The sequence below is a fragment of the Rhinolophus hipposideros genome (genome assembly GCF_964194185.1).
Source record: "Rhinolophus hipposideros genome assembly, chromosome: 8".
NCBI lineage: Eukaryota > Metazoa > Chordata > Mammalia > Chiroptera > Rhinolophidae > Rhinolophus > Rhinolophus hipposideros.
This window is the reverse complement of record NC_138054.1, coordinates 16,943,506-16,963,291: the sequence shown is the minus strand read 5'-3', so window position 1 is coordinate 16,963,291 and position 19,786 is coordinate 16,943,506. Positions and strand designations below refer to the sequence as shown.

General features: G+C 38.4%; 1 protein-coding gene across 2 annotated transcripts in view; it reads left to right on the top strand.

Annotated features, from left to right (window-relative positions):
- ATXN1 (ataxin 1) overlaps positions 1–19,786 on the top strand; it is a 288,719-nt gene that overhangs the window by 15,035 nt on the left and 253,898 nt on the right. The window contains exon 2 of one of the 2 annotated variants that reach the window (XM_081057551.1): positions 14,647–14,867. The exons of the other annotated variant lie outside the window; for it this stretch is intronic. The gene's annotated coding sequence lies outside the window, so the exon portion shown is untranslated. The remainder of the gene's footprint in view (positions 1–14,646; positions 14,868–19,786) is intronic. 2 annotated transcript variants of the gene reach the window in all.

Here is a 19,786-nt window from a genome sequence, read left to right as displayed (position 1 = left end):
AGTGTAGCAGCATGGGAGTGTAGCAGCATGTTGGTAAACACATACGTAAGGGCAGACCCTCAAGGCCTCCAGATGGCAGACATCGGGTAAGAGATTTAAACTTGGGCAAGAACTGGAAGCTAACTGGGGCACCTGGATCTGTGGGTTCTTGGGGGAAAAAAACACATTAAAATGAGGAATTGTACGCATACGTGTAGTAGGTCTTACTTGTTTCAAGGTTTTTTTTCCCCTCTGAAACGACAAAAAAGAAAAGCATTGGGAGGGATTTCCCCAGGCTTGTCAATAGCTGGCTTGTTTGTCTAATTAATTAATTTACTAATTACTTTGCTTATAATCCCCCTTGTTCGGAAAAGATTTATGGGAATGCCTAAATCTCTAAATCTAGCAAACAAAATCTTATGAAGTTGCTAAGAGCAAGCTATATGCGTCTCTTTTTAAAAGTTTTTTATAGCAAGATGACTATGTATCAACAAGAGATCCTAAAACTGAGTAATTAATGTACGTACATTTCTTACCTAGTTTCCACTTTTGAAAAAGTGTGCTTTTCCTTTAAACTTCCAATTGTCTAGCAGTTTCACATGTTGTAGTTTCTGTACAGATTGGTGTTTGTGAAACTCTAGTGCTGACATGGTAACTCTTGTTTTTTGTATTTCTTAAAGCCCCCCTGCCTTTGGAGTACTGTGCATGTAGCACCCAGGAGCCACCTCTGACTGTAGGATCCTTACGCCTACCTAAGCCCTCATCCCCGGGCTTTATCACCTGGTCTTTCTCTGCTTTGTTACATGGCTCCCAGGAAGCTTAAGTGGTTCTGGTCATTAACAAAAATCTTGCCTGTAGGAATTCAGATCTGAACTTTGGAGAGCAGACTCAGTATTTTCCTTCTGCCCACCAGTCTCGTGGAAATCATAGTGTCGCCTAGCATTTACCTTCTATCTTAGTCTACCCAGCTCTTGTGCATGTTGCCACGTGAAATACCCATAGCTCAGTGTGGCGGTACTGACAGATGAGGAGACTTTGCAGGGTCACCCTCAGAATGTGACAAGACTGACTCAGTGCCTCTCCCACTGTCCCAGGAAGAATTCTTCCCTTCTGTGGAACAGGGACCGGTGGCTGGGTGTTATGGAAGGAGGCAGTGAAGGAGAGAATGGTGAATAAGGGAAAGGGGCAGTGCACACAATCCACTCCTCGTCGATAAAGAGAGTCCAAAAGAAAGGAAACTTCCCCTGTGCCGGGCACACCATTAGCATCATCTGTAACCTCCCTTTTAACCCTCATAACGACCCCAAGAGATAAACATGATTGCTTTTTGTTTTACACGTGCTGCAGGACAAAGGTTAATACAATTAATAGCTACCATGTCATAGAATATAAAACAGTTCTAAACCAGCTTTTTCTGACATTAAATGCATACTATGTTCAAATATGAGTGGGTTATTTTTGAGCTTTTCTTTTCCTCCTTTTTCCTTCTGATGCTCAATTTTTAGTTATTCCATGGCAAATTGAAAAATTCCTGAAAGGGTGATAGGGGAAATCAGTAGAGATATCTGAAACAAAGCTGTTGTCTCTTAGCCATTCTAATCCAAGTTTGTGGCTAAGGTGAGAGTTTTACAGTTACCTTGGGATTCCAGAACACTGATTTTCCTAATTGAGAACTAAAGCAGGGAGAGTCCTATAGAAATGTGAATCATAAAACCAAGGATCTAAATGAGGAGTGGTGAGGAGGGTACACAGTCGACTTTAGAGATGGATGGAATGTCCAGTGAGACCTCCGAGGTAAATGGGGGCCAGATGGGGTACTGTGATGATTTAGCTTTGGAGTGATAATGAGATTTTGACCTGTGACACCTGTGTGATTTTAATGTGTTGCGCCATATCGAGAGCTGACCAGAGTGTGGCACCGATATCCCAGGGTCGCAGGTGGCAAGTCTGGGTGCCACTGAGTGGAGCAGATAGATCGTGAGCTTTACAAACGGGTGACCAGAAGTACCCATCTTTCGAGACTGATTTTCACTTGTAAGGTCACTGTATACCTTCTGGAGCATTATGGTCATGACAACACCAGAGGTGGGACCATTTGATATTCCCAACAGTGGAAAAAAGCATAGGCTCGGGGTCAGAAAGACAAGAATTCAAATCCAGTATCACGCAGGGGACCCTGCTCGCTGCGCCATTTGTCGTGCGGGACGGCCTGCGGGGTCTCTGCTCCCGCTCCACACATGAGAACGCAGGACATGGTGAGGCCAAAAAGGAACACCCACGGAGCCATAAGTAGGGGAGTCAAACCAATATATCCTCGCTGGCAGCTGGGCTGGAGACACAGGAAGCAGGATCTACATAATCTGCAACCCACCATCCTAACAGCAGTCCGCACTTGCCAGCCACCATCTTCTTGCTAGCCCCCATTCCTTCTCTGCTAGCGTAGCCACAGCAGTTATATTAGTGGCCAATGGCTCACCGGTTACAGCTGACGGCCAACTAGCCACAGCTGATGGCCACTGATCACAGTTGATGGCCATTTACTACCCGAGCCAGCACCTTTCTATGTGAGGCTGAGAGCCTGGAAACTGCTTTCTGGGGCTCTGTCCCCACATCCAGCCTCCATCATTTGTTAACTGAGACCGTGGGCAAGTTGCTCCAAGCCACCATTCTCTGAGTGATAAAACAGGGATAATAATCATGCCTCAGAGGACTGCTGCCCATCAAATAGTCAGCACAGTGCCTGGCACATCAAAGGACCTAATTGTTATCATTATTATTTAAGAGCAACTAAGAGCACAGGCGGCCTCTTTTACTGTGATTATCATAGCTGTGGTATACCGGTGAAAGAGTTTCTCCTAATTTAGTGAGAAAAATCCTTGAAATTTCTGCTATAGCAAAAATGCAAATTACTACTGGATACATTTCTGGCAGCCATATAAGCCATTTACATAATGAAACCTCTCTAACATTATTTCTATTAATAGCTACACTTCTGAGTGTCAATTTGACCATTTTGTATTTAGAAATCATTCTATGAACAGATTCCTTTTCTTACCATGTCTTCTTAATATCTCCTGACAAGGATCACTCTCTTTACTTCATATTCGTGTTTATGATTTCATGAACTCTTCAAATGTTAGTTTACTACCTAAGAAGCTCATTTTTTAATAATGCGCTGGTAAGCATGGCACTTGGAAAACTAGGTTCTCTGTACCTTTCTGCTCCTATAGCATCCTTTGCATGGAAGCAATTGCTTCTCTTAGCGTTTCCCTAACAAATCCTGTTGATTGACTTACAAAGAACTTTGGTCTACGTCGGTTTGTTCATTTGGCCAACACTGTCATCTATCCACTGAGGCCCTTGGATTTCTTGATCCGTATGTGCAATGTATTGCTAAGGTCTTCAAGACCGATTTCTGTCAATTGGCCTCACAACTTCAGCTTACACAGTCGACTTTAGAGATGGATGGAATGTCCAGTGAGACCTCCGGGGTAAATGGGGGCCAGATGGGGTACTGTGATGAAAGAGTGTATCCTCTGTATCCTCCACTAGGTGGAACAATTCTGGAGGGTGTGCATGGTTTTCTCCTGTTTGTCTCTGACCTCTGGCAAGAGGGTCACAAAATACAGCGGTGTTCAGATGCTTGTTGAATGAATGAGTGAGTGAGAACCCATGGTTGGAAGGAGGTTGCCCTGGTAGGAGGAGTTCTAAGACATCTGGTTTTGTGGTTTTGTCAATGTGGACATGACTTCTGGGACAGGAAAAACATGGCAGGCACTCTCTCAGGAAGCATTCTCGTCTTAAACTTTAGAGTATCTAATAAGTTGTTGGATTTTTAAAAATTGCCCTTTCCGTTGGGGCTGGGTGAGGTGAGTTGTGTATAAAGGCTCTAAGCAGGCAACATTGATAAATTTAAAATAAAAAAAAAGGTTTCTATTTTAAAGAAAATCTTACTGCTTTTCTGTTTGTTTTGAAATACAGTTTTACTAATGGGTATTCTTTTTATTGCCGGTAAGGAAGACTCATCAGATGCAGCTTCAAAGAAATGAAGATTTTGATAAGGACATGAGGGAGGCTGATGGATTTTAGGGAAGAGTGGCAGTTGGGTCTTCGGTGTTGAGAAACAAATCAAACAAATCAAAACCCCAGACCAACAATCATGTAGTGTAAACAGGATAGGCAATTTCCAGAAAACCAGATGTTCGCCATGCAGTCCAGTGTGTGTCTCTACAGAGGTTGTACCAAGGGTGTGTGATTCTTTACCTTTACTTGTGCTGCTGTTGAAGACTTTGTAATCATTAGAGTTAATATTGCTGGAGAGAAAAGTGAATTAAGATGTCTGTTGTTATATTGTGGTAATTCCTGTTTGCAGGGCTCATTAACATCTTTGATCAGAATGAGCAGCTCTTTCATGGTTGAAGTACACCAGAATTACACAATGTATGGAGCCATTCTTCAGCTTGTTCTTGTTTTTTCTTCCCCTCACTTCAGCCTGCTGCTCCCAGGCTGATCCCCCAGGTGCTGGTGGTGGGGTGGGGTGGGGTGGGAGGGTGGGGTGTCAGGGGGAGCTGAGGTGCAGTGGAATCTGGATCCCTCTGTGGTAGGAGACTTGCTGAGAGACAGTCTTGTACTTGGAGTGATTCGGAGTGATGTTGAGGAAATGGTTCCAAAAGCAGGTTTGGAACGGGTTTGAGGGGCCTCTTGTAACAGCTGAATGTCGTGAAGGAAAAACAGACACACCTCAATGTTTTCCATGTAAGAATATCCAAACCTGTAGAGAACTTTTATAAAAATTCATTTGAGCCAAAAAGGGGATCCACCTGGGAGCAAGATCTCATCAGACTGAGATAAATGCTTCCGAGAATAACAGTTTTCAGTTTCTTTTATGCATTTGAAATGAAGGAGGGGAAGAGAGAGGAAGATTACACAGAGGTGGGAAAAAGCAAGGCGGGGATTGGATTACAGGATAATTTAACAGGGTTATGCACTCCCTTGACAGTGATTAATGGCTTATTGCAAAGGTGTGTTAAGGTAGACGCACAGAAACAATGGCACGGGCTTGCTTAAAGCAAAGATAAACCTTTTACTAAAGAAGTTACAGGTCTGGGGTGTGACTACCTACCTTGACTTGCTCAGTGAGGGATTTATGATCAGATCACCCTGAGACATTACTTGCCATAGAAACCCTTTTTTTGTCCACATTGTCCTTTCTATCATATCCTAGAAGGCAGCATTGAGTTCCCTGCATGGCGTCATACAGTTCTAGGACACCTACAACTTAGAGTTCCTGTGATCTAAATTTCTATCTTCAAAGGAGGAAGCAGACCTAAAAAGCAAAAATGGCTTGACCAGGAAGAGGTCAGACTGGAATCTCCTATCTGAGGAACCAGAAGTGTACACATGGGCTCGTGATTTTTATGTTACCATTCCTTCTTCTACTTCATATTATGTTTCCAAAATGACCATTTACAGTGCTCTAGCTCTGTTCTTAGCTAGGGCTTTGTATCTGTAATCATCTGCCAGGGCTGCCAAAACAAAGTGCCACAGACTGGGGGGCTTAACCAAGAGAAATTTATTTCCTCTCAGTTCTGGAGGCTGGAAGTTGGAGATCAAGGTGTTGGCAGGGTTGGTTTCTCCTGAGGCCTCTCTCCTTGCCTTGTAGATGGCTGTCTTCTCCCTGTGTGCTCACATGGTCTTCCCTCTGTGCATGTCTGTGTCCTAATCTCCTCTTCTTATAAGGACACCAGTCGTATTGGGTTAGGGCCCATCCATATGACCTCATTTTATCTTAACCACTTCTCTGAAGGCCCTATCTCCAAATACAGTCACACTCTGAGATACTGGAAGTTAGAACTTCAGCATATAACTTGGGATGGGGGTGGGGGCAGACACAATTCAGCCCGTAACTGTCTATAAATTAATTTGATTTCATTATGGATAAATTCCATATGGATCCATATGATTATGGATGATATTCATCACCCAGTCTTTCAACAACCATTTCAACAGGCTTGCCAGATGTCAATTTTGCTATAATATGCAGCCAGTCAATTTAAAACGCTATTTATCAGACCGTAAATGTTTTTAATTGCTCACTAGGTGCTAGGCATTGTGCTCGTCCCGGGGCAGGGGGCGGGGGGAGAAATGCACACAGGAAAGACCCACTCCCTGCCTTTTTTGAATTAAGTGTGTCAGGGAAGGCATGCTTAAAGAAAAAAAAAGGACGATTTGTGAAGATCGTCCTGAAAGAGGATGTACAGGTGCCGTCTCTAGGTCATACAGTAAAATCACTGCTTTTTATTCAAATCTTCCATGGTGGCAAGTTCCCATTAGGCTCCACTGGTCATTTGCCACTCAGCGGCTGTTGGAGCATTCCTGTGTCTGGAATGCTACGGTCCTGAAGAGGAAAGCATCAGAAGATATTACTGTGTTTATTTCGGATATGTTTTCTCATGGCCAGAATGCTCACTCAGCAACTGGATTACTTATGTGTGCTCAGGGAGTTTTTCTGGAAAGGGGAAAAGTGCTATTTTTACCATCTAGTGGTGTTCTGATGTCTCTACAGCAAACCAGTTCTATACTGAACCCCATCTGTCTCTCTCCTGGGACCACGTCTTTAGTCATATTTTTGTCCCTAATGTCTGGCATGGTGCCTGGCAGGTAGTAGGTCTTCAGTAAATATTTGTTGAATGAATGTGTGCCGATTGAAAAATTGCCTACTACTACTAGCTGTCTGCAGAAGATAAATGCCTTCCCTCTCCAGAAAGATTGTAGGCTTCTGAGCAGGCGCATCATGAGTCACATATTGTCTACCTGACTCAGCACCTTGTAAATGATAGGTAATGCCATCTCTAAATCCTCTAGCCTCAGGGGAGAGGCCAGTCATCCCTGCATCAGGAACCAAGGACGATTCTTAGAGTAAAGGTGGAAAAACAGATACAGGTTATTGCACAGACATGCATTAAAAAATGTAATCTGTGCGATTTACCTTGTGTGTTTTTTTTGGACTTATGGACTTAAAGTAGCACCCATTCTTTGTCCCTGGGGTAGATAGTACACCCTTCTCCACTTCTGCTGTAATCTCTGCTGCCTTCATTATAGAAGTGAATTAAGGTGAACTTTGAAAGAGGGAGGAAATGTAACTTGCTTGAATGCTGTGGGAGTGGGAGTGGGAAGGTTGTTCTAGGCACAAAGATGGCATCGAAAGAGAGTTGGCTGTTTTTCCATTTCCAGTAATAGTTGACAGTATTTATTGTTTAACATTTTTAAAAGTATTCTCTGAACCTCAGGATGTTCAAAAACAAGCACTTCATGGTAGAGATTATGTCAAATGATAAGAGGTGCATTATACGATCAGTGGTAAAAACAAAGGTTGAACTTGCGGTGATGAGAATTTAAACATACAGAAGTCAAAAAATTCAGGAGTTCAAATTAAACTGCAAGTGTGACTCAGTCCCCTCAGGCATATGGTAGTAGCATTTTCTGAATTGTGGCATATTCTGTTAAATTTAAGCCCTTGTTTTTGCAAAGTCGTGTGTCAAGGTTGCAATATGAACAGTAACTTTAGACTTGCACGATTTTTTATCTTCTTCTCACCCGTGGTATATGCTGTTGTAGCATTTATACACTGAAATTTGGTATTGCTTATAAAAAAAAGTTGTGCAGTGCTCAGTTTATAGTGCACAATCTATGTGACTTGATGACAAAGAACTCTTCTCTGTTTGAACATGACCTAATAGTGAAACAAAACACAACCACCTCTCTCTCTCTCTCTCTCGCTCTCTCTCTCTCTCTCTCTCTATATATATATATATAGATAGATAGATAGATAGATAGATAGATAGATAGATAGATATCAAATTTTGGTAATTAATTATTACCAAATTATTATGGTAAAATACTAGCATTAAGTACGTTGATACAGTTATACAACCATCACCTGCATCCATCTCTAGAACTCTTTGCTTTGTAAAACTGAAACTCTGCACCCATTAAATAATAACTCCCTATTCTCTCCTTTCCCCGGTAGAATGGCAACCACCATTCTACTTGCTATCTCTATTAATTTGACTGCTTTTAAGTAGTTCTATATACTGTGCTTCCCCGAAAATAAGACCTAACCAGAAAATAAGCCCTAGCATGATTTTTCAGGATGACATCCCCTGAACATAAGCCCTAAGGCGTCTTTTGGAGCAAAAATTAGTATAAGACCTGGTCTTATTTTCGGGGAAACATGGTAAGTGGAATCATACAGTATTTGTCCTTTTGTGACTGGCTTATTCACTCAGCTGATGGTGTGCTTTTAATAACAGCTCTATTGAGATATAATTCACATACTATAAAATTCATACCTTTAAAGTATACATTTCTATGGCTTTTATTATATTCATAACTGAGACATATTTGAAGAGAGAGTAAATTCAATACTTTCTTTCTTGGTTCTGGAAAATGCACACATGCTTTTTATCTGACAAGTCTTGTTATAAAAATGTCATGAAATAAAGGGAACAGAAGGTTAGGGGCAAATAGCTAGATTATGCTTAGTTTGGTTCAGATTAATTCAGATAACCAAAATATTTTTGTAAGTATGTTTGCTTTACTTGCACCATCTTCATTTTGTATCCTGGCGCCGGCAATATGTGATTATTTATTGTTGTTCTTTTGAGAGTATTATTTGCTTGCAAAATTGATTGTGATGAGTTAGCCAGAAATTCAACAGTACTGAAATTCCTTGAAGTCCGGTTTATTCAAAGACTAGTTTTGAGTTGACTGAGGCTATAGATGGAACTGGCACTTGAGTTACTTGAGATCTGGAATTCCAGTGCCAAAGAGGATATTTTGGTCTAAGTTAGAAAAATGGCATTTCATGCTTATATATTGCTGGTGGGAGTGTTCCTTGGTACAAACATTTAGGAAAACAGTTAGACATTATCCAGTAAAGATGAATGTGTATACAGCATGACTCGACAAGTTTCCTTCTAAGTTTGTTCCTTAGAAAAACTTCTGTATACATGTATGAAAAACATGTATGCTGTCTATCACAGCTTTACTTACATTCCTAATGGTTTAAAAAATAAACCCAAACCACCCAAGTGTTTATCAAAGTAGAATGGTTAAACAAACTGTGATATAATCAAATAATAGAATACTGTGCAACAATGAAAATGAATTATCTAAAACTATATAGAACAATACAGATCAATCTTGACAACCCGATATTAAGCAAAAAAAAAAAAAAGGTTGCTGAAAAATTCATACAATATGAATGATTCTGTCAATAAAATTTTAAAAACATGCATACGAAAAAATAAAATAAAAAATAAATAAATAGATTAGAATTTTATCCTGACGCAGGTAAGAAAAGGCTGAAAGCCTAGGAAGTCATCTATTAAACTCTTTTCCCTCAAATATATGGTGATGGAAGGAGAACTGACTCTGGGTGGTGAACCCTCAATGTGATATGTAGATGATGTATTACAGAATTTTACACTTGAAACCTATGTAACTTTACAAAACATTGTCACCCCAATAAATTTTAATTAAAAACAAAACTCTTTTCCCACGGTTCTGAGAGTATATGTGGAAATGAAAGTTACCACGTATTTCTGTCATTTAAATGCTCCTATGAAATTTCTAAGTACCCTGCATAGTAACTCTTTAAAATACTACATACACACTACTAGCAGGCTAAAAACCAACAGAAAGATGGCTGAGTAAAAAACAAATCACGCACACGGAATATTTTTATTTTAAAAATTTGCTTTCCTGAAATAGGATGTTCAGAAAGAAGCTTTTCTTGAATGATGTTAGATTGAAGGCCATAACGAAACATAGAGCTGCAATTTTTAATAAATGAAAATTAGTCAGGATCCTCATCAGTTAGTGCTTCCTGTGTTCAATACTCATTTTGTCACTTTATTACTTTAGTTTCCATGGGCTGTGCCTATTTTCACTTCCCTTGTAGTCTACTTGTTGGGTCATCGTTATGCCCATCATCACCACCATCACCATCATCACCATCTCGGCACATGCTTTTGCCTAATAAGCTAATAACAATCTTTTTAGGAATATCCCATTGAAAGCAAGTCTGTTCCTGCCTCAGGGTCTTTGCCTTGCTGGTCCCTCGACTTGATTTCTTCCCCTGTGTAGCCTCGTGACTCACTCTCTCAGTTGACTCAGGTCTCAGCTCAAGTGTCACTTTAACTGAGTGTTAACTCTAAAATAAAACCCCGGTCACTTTCCACCCCTTTAACTGGCTTACTTTTCCCAGATTGCATTCACATACATTTGTTTGTCTCTCTTCTTCCATTAAAATCGAAGAGAAACTTAGAGTCCATAGGAGTGGAGGCCATGCCTGCTTCTCTTGCTCTCTTACCCCAGCGTTTGGCACTGGGCTCAGCACATCTGGGAGCTTAGTAATTGTGCATTGAGTGAATGAATGACTGAGTCATCCCAGGAACTCTTTGAGATAGATATTACAACTACCATTCTATGGAATGAAAAAAATGGAGGCTCCGAGAGCTTAAACTACTTGCCCTTATTCACCCAGCTGGTGAGTGGTGCCTGACACCAAATGTGTTGTAACTGCACCTTCTGTCTGTCATCTGTCACTGATTCTGATGTGACTTTTTTTTGACATAGAGAACCTTTTCTTCTTTCTTTTCAGATGATCAAATTAATTGTTCAATTCCATGAATGCACCTTTACAGCAAATAATTATATCCCTTTTAGGACTATACACGTATTCTTGCTTTGCATATGCAAAGATTCCCCTCAGGCTTCACACTCAGCAATTTTTTATTTTTATTTTTTATTTTTATTTTTTGCCATATTGCCTTCTCCAGCAAACACCCTGTGCCATGTTTACTGCAGTTGTCTAGGCTCGAAGACCACAGCAGGTGTGTGAAAGCAGCAGACGAGACTTCAAGTGGGAAGGATTTATACATAACCCACTGAGCTACATTGTCACCGAATACATGTGAATGCCGTTAGACCATTTTTGATGGCATCTAATGACCCTGTCCTGACCATGTGCTGCCTTGTAATCTTGTAATCTGCACTCATTTGTCACTTTTTAAAAAATTTTATTGGGGAATATTGGGGAACAGTATGTTTCTCCAGGGCCCATCAGCTCCAAGTCATTGCCCTTCAATCTAGTTGTGGAGGGCACAGCTCAGCTCCAACTCCAGTCGCCATTTTCAATCTTAGTTACAGGGGGCACAGCCCACCATCTCACGTGGGAATCGAACCGGCAACCTTATTGTTCAGAGCTCGTGCTCTAACCAGCTGAGCCATCCAGCTGCCCCTCTGCATTCATTTGTGACTTTCTACTCTGCTAGATTTACTGACATAACATGGATGGAGAAAGTGAAATAAATATTATGAATGTCTGGAATGCTTTATTATTCCTTTAATTTTCTTTGCCTTGTTTTGGGATACAGGAGCCAGCTTTGAAGTTAAAAATAAAATAACTAATGTTTAAAGCTGAGATTGTCACTCTTTTTAATAGAACCTCAGATGGTGATGGGACCCCAGAGGGTTCTCATTTGGTAGGGAGAATGTAGCCTTGCAGGAGTACGTACACAGCTGGTGAGTGGAGTGTTTGGAAATCCTAGTAGAAGCTAAGTGCCCAGCCCCCCTTTCTGGGCCTCTTTCCACAGCCCAGCCACCTTTTCCTCAGTACTTTGCTCACCTAGCTGTAAAGCTATACATGTCATGGAAGGTTAAAGCCTTTTCTTGGACCACATGTTGGCTAGTTGATTATCAGCAGCCTCTGTTGTCCTAGATCAATGCTTCTCTTTTGACCTTGGTTGACCATGGTGGGCTGTTGGCAGAGCTCAAATGATCTCTGTTAAGGCTGCATATTAAATGTTGCCCAAACTTCTCAGGATCCTAGGACATCTTGGCACGGGTTGGGGATGGGGTGGGGGAGAGGAGTCAGAGGGAAAGGGAGAAAGAGAGAGGGAATGAATATGAATATTTGACATTTTGAGTCTACAACCTTTGCAAACTACTTTTCCTCTGACAGGAATAAGCGCAAATGTTTCTATTTTAAAAGGTTTTATTAGGGGGGATATTGTTGTTTTAAAGTCAAAATAATACTAATATTTATTGAGTACTTACTGTAGTCCAGATACTGTACTAAAAGCTCTACAGATATTGTAAAATCCAATTGTCACAGCAACCCAGTGAGGTTAGTTACTGTTATTAGTCCTATTTCAAGGACGAGAAAGTTGAGGCTCAGAGAGAATAAACAGTTTGCTCATGGTTGCAGAGCTTAAGGTGACAGAGCTATGATTTGAAGCTAAGCTGTCTGACCTCAGAACCTGCTCCATCTATTGTTCGTATTTTCCCTGATCACATAAAAGGTGTATATTCATTTAGCAAACTGGACATATAGAAGAGAATGAAGGGCTATGACCCACAAGATAACAATGAACATTTTTAGTGTTTCTAGTCATATACATTTTTAACTGGGATCACGCTGATTGTACTGTTTTTTTTTTTTTTTTTTGATTGTACTGTTTGTAAGCTGCCTTTATCATTGGTCTGTATACCCCCTTATAATACGGTAACCCCCGTTATAACACAGTTGTCAGGTTCCTTAAAATGCCGTGTTATGCGAATCCCTGTTGTACAAAACAAAGAACTAGTACAAAAAAAGGCGGTTAGGTTCCAAAAATTTAAAAACATGTATTTTTATAATTGAGAAATATCTTTATTAAAGCAACTTTCACCAAAAGTATAATATATTAAAATGTATTAAATAATGTTTTCTTTGTCATCATTACTAAGCACCATTAACCAAGGGCGTTTTCTTTTTGACAAGATATCTTCATTCTCTGAACTTAATAGTCCACGAACAAAATGGATTTAAAATTCTAATAAATTTTAAAATTCTGCAGTCAAATCTGATACGGTATCCACGCCTGAATGAAAAATTTCAAATGAAATATCTTTTACTCTTAAAAGCTCTTGTTACGTTCTGTGTTGTTTGGGGATTTCTCTAATTCTCAAACCGTGTTAGAGTAAAAACGTGTTCTAGGATGCCGTGTTGTGCGAGGGTTTTCCCCAATTCTTGAACTGTCTTAGAGCAAAACCGTGTTATAGAAGTGCCATGTTATACGGGGGTTACCTGTACTCCTATCGTGAACATGTTGCCATGGTGTTTTCAATCTCACATAGCATAATTTTATCTCTCTTATAGATACTGTGATTTACAAAAGTAATATAGTGTGTCAAACATTTAATTCTCCAGATTTTTTGCTGTTGTTGGTAATTGTGTGCTAGATTTCCTTGAACATATATCTTTTTTGGACATCTCTGATTGTTTGCTTCAGATAAATTTCTAGAACTAGAACTGTTGACTCAAATGGTGAGAGCCTTTATAAGGCTTTTGATACATATTATTAAAGTACTATATTTTAGCACTCACCAGCCATGAGAAAGAATGTCCATGTAAACCTTGCCAGTTTGATAAGTTAAAAATTATATTGTGTTTTAATTTTTTGGGGGGAGGGGGTGTGACTGAATGAGGTTGGGCCTTTTTTTCTGTTTTCTATTATATTTCTTTTAAAATTGGCTATTTATTATTCTTTGCTTATTTTTGTTTTAGGCCATACCATATATCTTTTACTCATTATTTCTATATGTTCATTTTGAATTAAGGATATTAACTCTTTGTCAGTGATATTACAAACACTTTTCCCACTTTGCTATTTTCCTTTGAATTTTATTCATGGTGATTTTGATACACAAATAATCAAATGTTTGTGTAGTCAAACATTAAAGATATATATTTTTTTATTTTATACCTAGAAAAGCCTTCAATCCACGAGGGTCAGACAAATATTCACTTATAATTTCTTCGAGTTCTTTTATAATCTCATAGTTTATATTTAGAGTTTATTTTGATATCTGATTTCAGGCATGGGAATCAAATGAGCTCTTGCCAAATAGTACATCAGTTGTTCTCATGCCATTTATTTAATACCTTTTTTCCTTATCACCATTATTATGTACTAAACACTTTATAGACATGGGTATACTTCTGAGCTTTATATTTTGTTCTCTTGATCTTTGTGGTTTTACACAAGTTTGGGTTCTATAGTTTTAATAATTTTTAACATAAACAATCTTAGATTCCTCCTTATAATTTTCTGTTTTCAAAATTTCTTAGCAATTTTTAGCCTATTCATTTATTCTTCCATGTGAATGTAATTTGGTCAGATTTCAGAACATTTTTTCAAACTAAATTTAAATTGTCATAGATTACATATTACTCTGGAGAGAAATTAATTTGTTACATTCTTGCAGCTTTTGAAGTCTTATTCAAGACTTTTATTGTCCCTTAGTAAAGTATTGACTATTTTTGTAGGATTTTTTTCCCCAGATTTTATTGGGGAAGGGGAACAAGGCTTTATTGGGGAACAGCGTGTATTTCCAGGACTTTTTCCCAAGTCAAGTTGTTGTCCTTTCAGTCTTAGTTGTGGAGGGGGCAGCTCAGCTCCAGGTCCAGTTGCCATTGCTAGTTGCAGGGGGCGCAGCCCACCATCCCTTGTGGGAGTTGAACCCGCAACCTTGTAGTTGAGAGGACAGGCTCCGACCAACTGAGCCATCGGGGAGCTCAGTGGCAGCCCAGCTCAAGGTGCCATGTTCAATCTTTAGTTGCAGGGGGCGCTGCCCACCATCCCTTGCGGGACTCGAGGAATCAAACTGGCAACCTTGTGGTTGAGAGCGCACTGGTCCATGTGGAAATCGAACCGGCAGCCTTCGGAGTTAGGAGCACAGAGCTCCAGCCACCTGAGCCACCGGGCCGGCCCTTTTTGTAGGATTTCAATAGTTCTTGCTAAATTTTCCTTCGAGAACTGACCATCTTATCAACCTCAGTAAGTTCTAGTAGTCTTTCAGGTAATTCCCTTAGATGTTCTAAATAGGCAATAATAACATTTCTAATAATGAAAATATTGTGTCCTACATTTTGATGGGTTTGAGCTTTCATTTCTTGTAGAACATCCAATGCTATGTTAAATAATAATGGTAGAGAAGGTATACTTGACTTCATTCCTGAATTTAATTATCTATGCTTGTTTTTAACTTTTAATATGACGTTGACTATTGATTTATGGCAGATCCTTTAATGTGGTAAATAAGTAGTATTTTAATTTTCAATACCCCTTCATACAAAATTTTTTTATAAAATGTCTTTTCAGCATCTTTAATAATTATAATCATTTTCTATTGAACTGGTGATGTTATGAATTGATAATGTAATTTATGTATAACGTGCATCCATTCCTGGAAGATTTGAAATTACTTGTTCCCCAAATTATTTGACTCCGGTCTTTTTTTGTTGTTGTTTTATTATGAAAGCCCCCCACTCCCTAACACACAATATTTTTCTGCGGTAATTTTTCTGGTAAATATTTTTCTTTCTTTCTTTCTTTCTTTTTTTTTTTTTTTGCGTGTTAAGTTGCTTTTTTTTTTAAATTTATTGGGGTGACCTTTGTTAGTAAAATTACATAGATTTCAGGTGTATAATTCTGTATTACATCATCTATAAATCCCATTGTGTGTTCAGTTCCCCAGAGTCAGTTCATCCCCAGAATCATTTCTCCTTCCATCACCATATGTTTGATCCCCCTTACCTTCATCTTCCACCCCCCACACCCCTTTACCCTCTGAATATTTTTATTTCTTAAATATTAACGATTTTTATTTTTCTAGAAAAATTGTCATTTCTATAATTTAAGTTTTATTAACATAGTTAATATTACATATTCTTAAAATGTAAAATGTCCTCAATATTTTTGGTTTTATCCTACTTCTCATTTTTAGTTTGGTTCAATTGTTCTTTCTTTGGAACATTAGATTAATTATCAGTAAATCTATTTTGTTTTTGGATATTTTTAAGGACCACCTTTTGAAATCTTTTCTATTTAAAATTTCGAATTTGTTTGTGTCATTATTTTTGTGTGCTCTACCGTCATTTTGCTTTCCCTGGGTTTATTTCCCTTTCCTAATTTCTTAAGTTGATTGCTCTTTTAAGTTTTTCTTAATGATGAAAATATTTAAAGTGTTTGACTCTGAGTGCAGATTCCCTACATGTGATACACAATGTTATCCATATCATTGCTTCAATCTGTAATAGCATAATTTAGTATCTCTTAGACTCTATACTATTTAGAAGAATGTTTTTTTAAATGTACAAATTTATTTGAATTGTTTATGCTTTTATTTATTAATGTGGAGTTTCATTGCATTGTGGTCACAGAATATTGAGAGGTAGTCAAGTTACTTTGATGTCTCAATACATGATTAGCTTTTATTAACGTCCCATGAGTACCTGTTTAGAAAATGCGTGCTCTAATTATCAGTTTTACCTAGTCATCAGATCAGCATTGTTTATTATTTTACCCTATCTCTCTATATCCTTAATGAATTTTTATCTGCTTACTTTTTCAAGGACTAAAACCAATAAGGTAGATTTCAGCAACACTATTGCATTTCTCTCAGTCTCTGCTTCTTTTCCTTTATATATTTTCATGCTGTGTTATCTTGGCACATACAATTTTAATGTTTCTTTGGAATGTACCTCTTGTCAGTAAAAATGACATTCTTGTTTAATGCTTTAAATATTTCATTCTAATTTTATATTAACAGTGTAACTCTGGCTTTTCAATGTACAGTTTCCTGGTATTCCTTTGCCCCAGTCCTTTTTCTTTTAACACTTGTGGGTTTCTTGAAAATAGCAAGGAGGTTGTTCTTAATATATGACTCCAGCTGAGATTCTTTTGCTCCTTAAAAGAAAATTAATACCTATCTTCAATGTTCATATACTTGCTCTAATTTTTGTAATGTTTTTATTTTTTCATTTTATACCTTGATGTTTCTATCAGTTTCCATTTTGTGTGATGTGATTTAGTCTCTAACAATTTTCAACTTATACATTATGTTTAATTATCTAGTTCACTTAAATTTGAAAAATAAAGACCTATCTTTCTATATGAACAATGTCAAGACGCTTACTGACTATTCCTCCTTCTTGTGTAGGATGAGATTAACACATTTTCATTCTCCTTTCTTTTTAAAAGACAGATATATAGATATTTTGATCGAGTATATTTTTTAATCTTAATCAAATTTTCTTATAAGAATTACCTAGATAACCTGTATTCTTTTCTCTAACAATATTCGGTTGTTAGTTGTTTCTGTGGTTTGATTACATATTATATAAACTTTTAAAGCACAACAACCCCTTAATTTAAATTTTTTTAATTAAATTTTTTGGTTGACTAGAGAACTTCTTCAAAAATGTTTTTATGAAGTACATTTTCTTATCCATCCTCTGTATCCAAGAATGCCTTTTTCAGTTTTCAGCTCTTATACCACAACAAATAACTTGATTAGTTTAGAATTATTGTATCAAAACCCTTTGCCATCAGAGCTATAGTTTGTTGTTTTGTTTCTTCTATTGTCAAATGTCAGCCTGAGTTTTGTCCCCTTTTAGTGATATGCACACCTATATTTTTTCCCTTCCTCATTTGATGCTAATGGTTTCCTTATTTTGACTTCAAAATTCAAGTTTCACCAGAAAGTAAATAGATGACAGTTTTCTTTAATTTATGTGTTTGTATGTTAATATTCATTAATTTTTTTTATTGTAAAGAGTGAGGCTTTTTTTTTTTTGATCTGGGAATCAAGTATTTCTTCAGTTCAGAAAAGTTTTCTTCCATGATGTCTCTAATCATTGTTTCTGTGGTAGTTGTTCTAATGATTATTTCCATAAACACAAATATCTGTATCTTGGCTTCTTATTCTGTTTTCAATGCCCATTATGATCTGTTTCTTTGTTCACCATTTTGGTATAGTTTTTTAAGTTTGTTCTTCACATCACTGGTTTGACTTTCCAGGGTGTTATCTTTCCTTTTCTTTGGCCCTAATATAGCTTCAAATTACACTTCTGAAAACTGATAATTGCAAAAAAAAATCCTTTTATTATTTTTTTAATTGAGTCAATTTCTTTCTGGTTTCATTCACTTGTCATACCTTATCTTTCATATCTTGTTTCAGAGTCTGGGCTTGTTTTTAACTTTCTTTCTTCCTTCTTTCCTTCCTCCATTCCTCCCTTCCTTCTTTTCTTCCCTGCCTCCCTCCCTCCCTCGCTCCCTCCCTCCCTCCCTCCTTCCTTCTTTTCTTTCCACAATCATATCTTGTCTGACTTATTTCTATATCCAATAGTAAATCTTTTTCAAAATTATCTTCTTCTTTTCTTCCTAAGCCCAATGTTGTATATTTTTGATTCTCTCCTTATTGAATGGTGAAAGATCTAGCCTGGCCTGGAATTTGTTCTCAAATCGTCCCTGTACCTTCTGGAAAAAATTAAATTCCTTCTCTCAGTCTGAAGCCTGGAGGCTTGGTTATTAAAAATTTCCCAAGCCAGTGATGTGTTCCATCATCTGTACAGACTGGGAAGGAGCTGGAATCATGGGCAGTCTCTGTTGGTGTCCTTTGCATGGTTTCAGAATTGTGTTGGGTGAAGCCACTGTACATGAGACCATTTTCCAGTCCTGGATTTCTCCCTCACCCTAGCTTCACTTCAAGTCTCCGGTACAATGGTGACTGAATTCTGGTGTCAGAGCCCTGTTGTTGGGGAGACATCCCACAAACAACTGGATAACCTTGGATATGGCAGTGCCTATGCTTGGCTCTTCTACTCTCGTACCATCTGAATGCCAGTGATCTGGAGCCCAAAGAGGATCTGTGTTTCCTGAGCAGCCCTCACCTCCAGCTTTCAGTCCTCTAGTTTAGGACTATTACTTACTAATTTTCCATCTGAATCTCTCATTTTTTTCTCACAATGCTTCACCACTTTTTCAAGAAGGAGAATCATGAGTGACATCTCTGGATCAGCTTTTTATGTTATGTTTTCTACGGTCTATCTAGCAAAAACTGACTTAATTATGATGGCATATGTCTGGTACTCTTCTCTGTTTTCCAGCACTGATGCATATTTTCACCTATGTTCACATTCTTTTGTTGAGATGGATGATACGCTCTCCAGGCAGAGAGAGGGGCTGGAGGAGAGACTTCTTGAAGAAAATCTGATATTCAAAGATCTGAATTTCTAAAACACAAACGAAAATAACTGAATCTTACAAAATATTTATGGAGTTCTCTGAAATCATGAACTCTCCCAGGACACTCAGCATGTAGTCATTTATAAAAGTTAGGCTTACACGTAAATTGTCAGACTCCCAGCCTTCGTATATAGTAAGCTGCACCTGCATCTCCGTAATGGTCCCCCAGAGTGCCATGCTGTGTGGTCCAGTTAGGTATGGAAGCATAGCAGCATAGCAGCCGCTCACTTTGCTTGTAATAACGTTTATGATCCACCTTTTGCACTTTTTCTAGTGGCGTTTGGCAGCTGGGTTCTGGGTTTTTAGCCGAGCAGCTGATTACTTCCTCTGAGAAGCTTTGGTGATGTCTCCTACCAGGGAGAACAAGAATGCCAATTATTTTAAGGAAACAAGGCAATAGTGTCCCATGTCTGAATAAGAGTGAAAATATAGTCTTCTCCATATCTAAACAAAGTGTAGTCACAAGCAGCAAAACAGAAGTGTACAAGGGTAGAGCATGGGCCAGGAGCTTAATGAGTTCAGAGGAGCTTTATTGATTGACTAGCATTTTCTCCCCTTTCACTGGTCCAGCTACAATTATTGTCAATAAAGTTGACTCAGAAAAAGAGAGACCTTGGCGTGTGTGTGTGTGTGTGTGTGTGTGTGTGTGTGTGTGTGTGCTGCTTGCC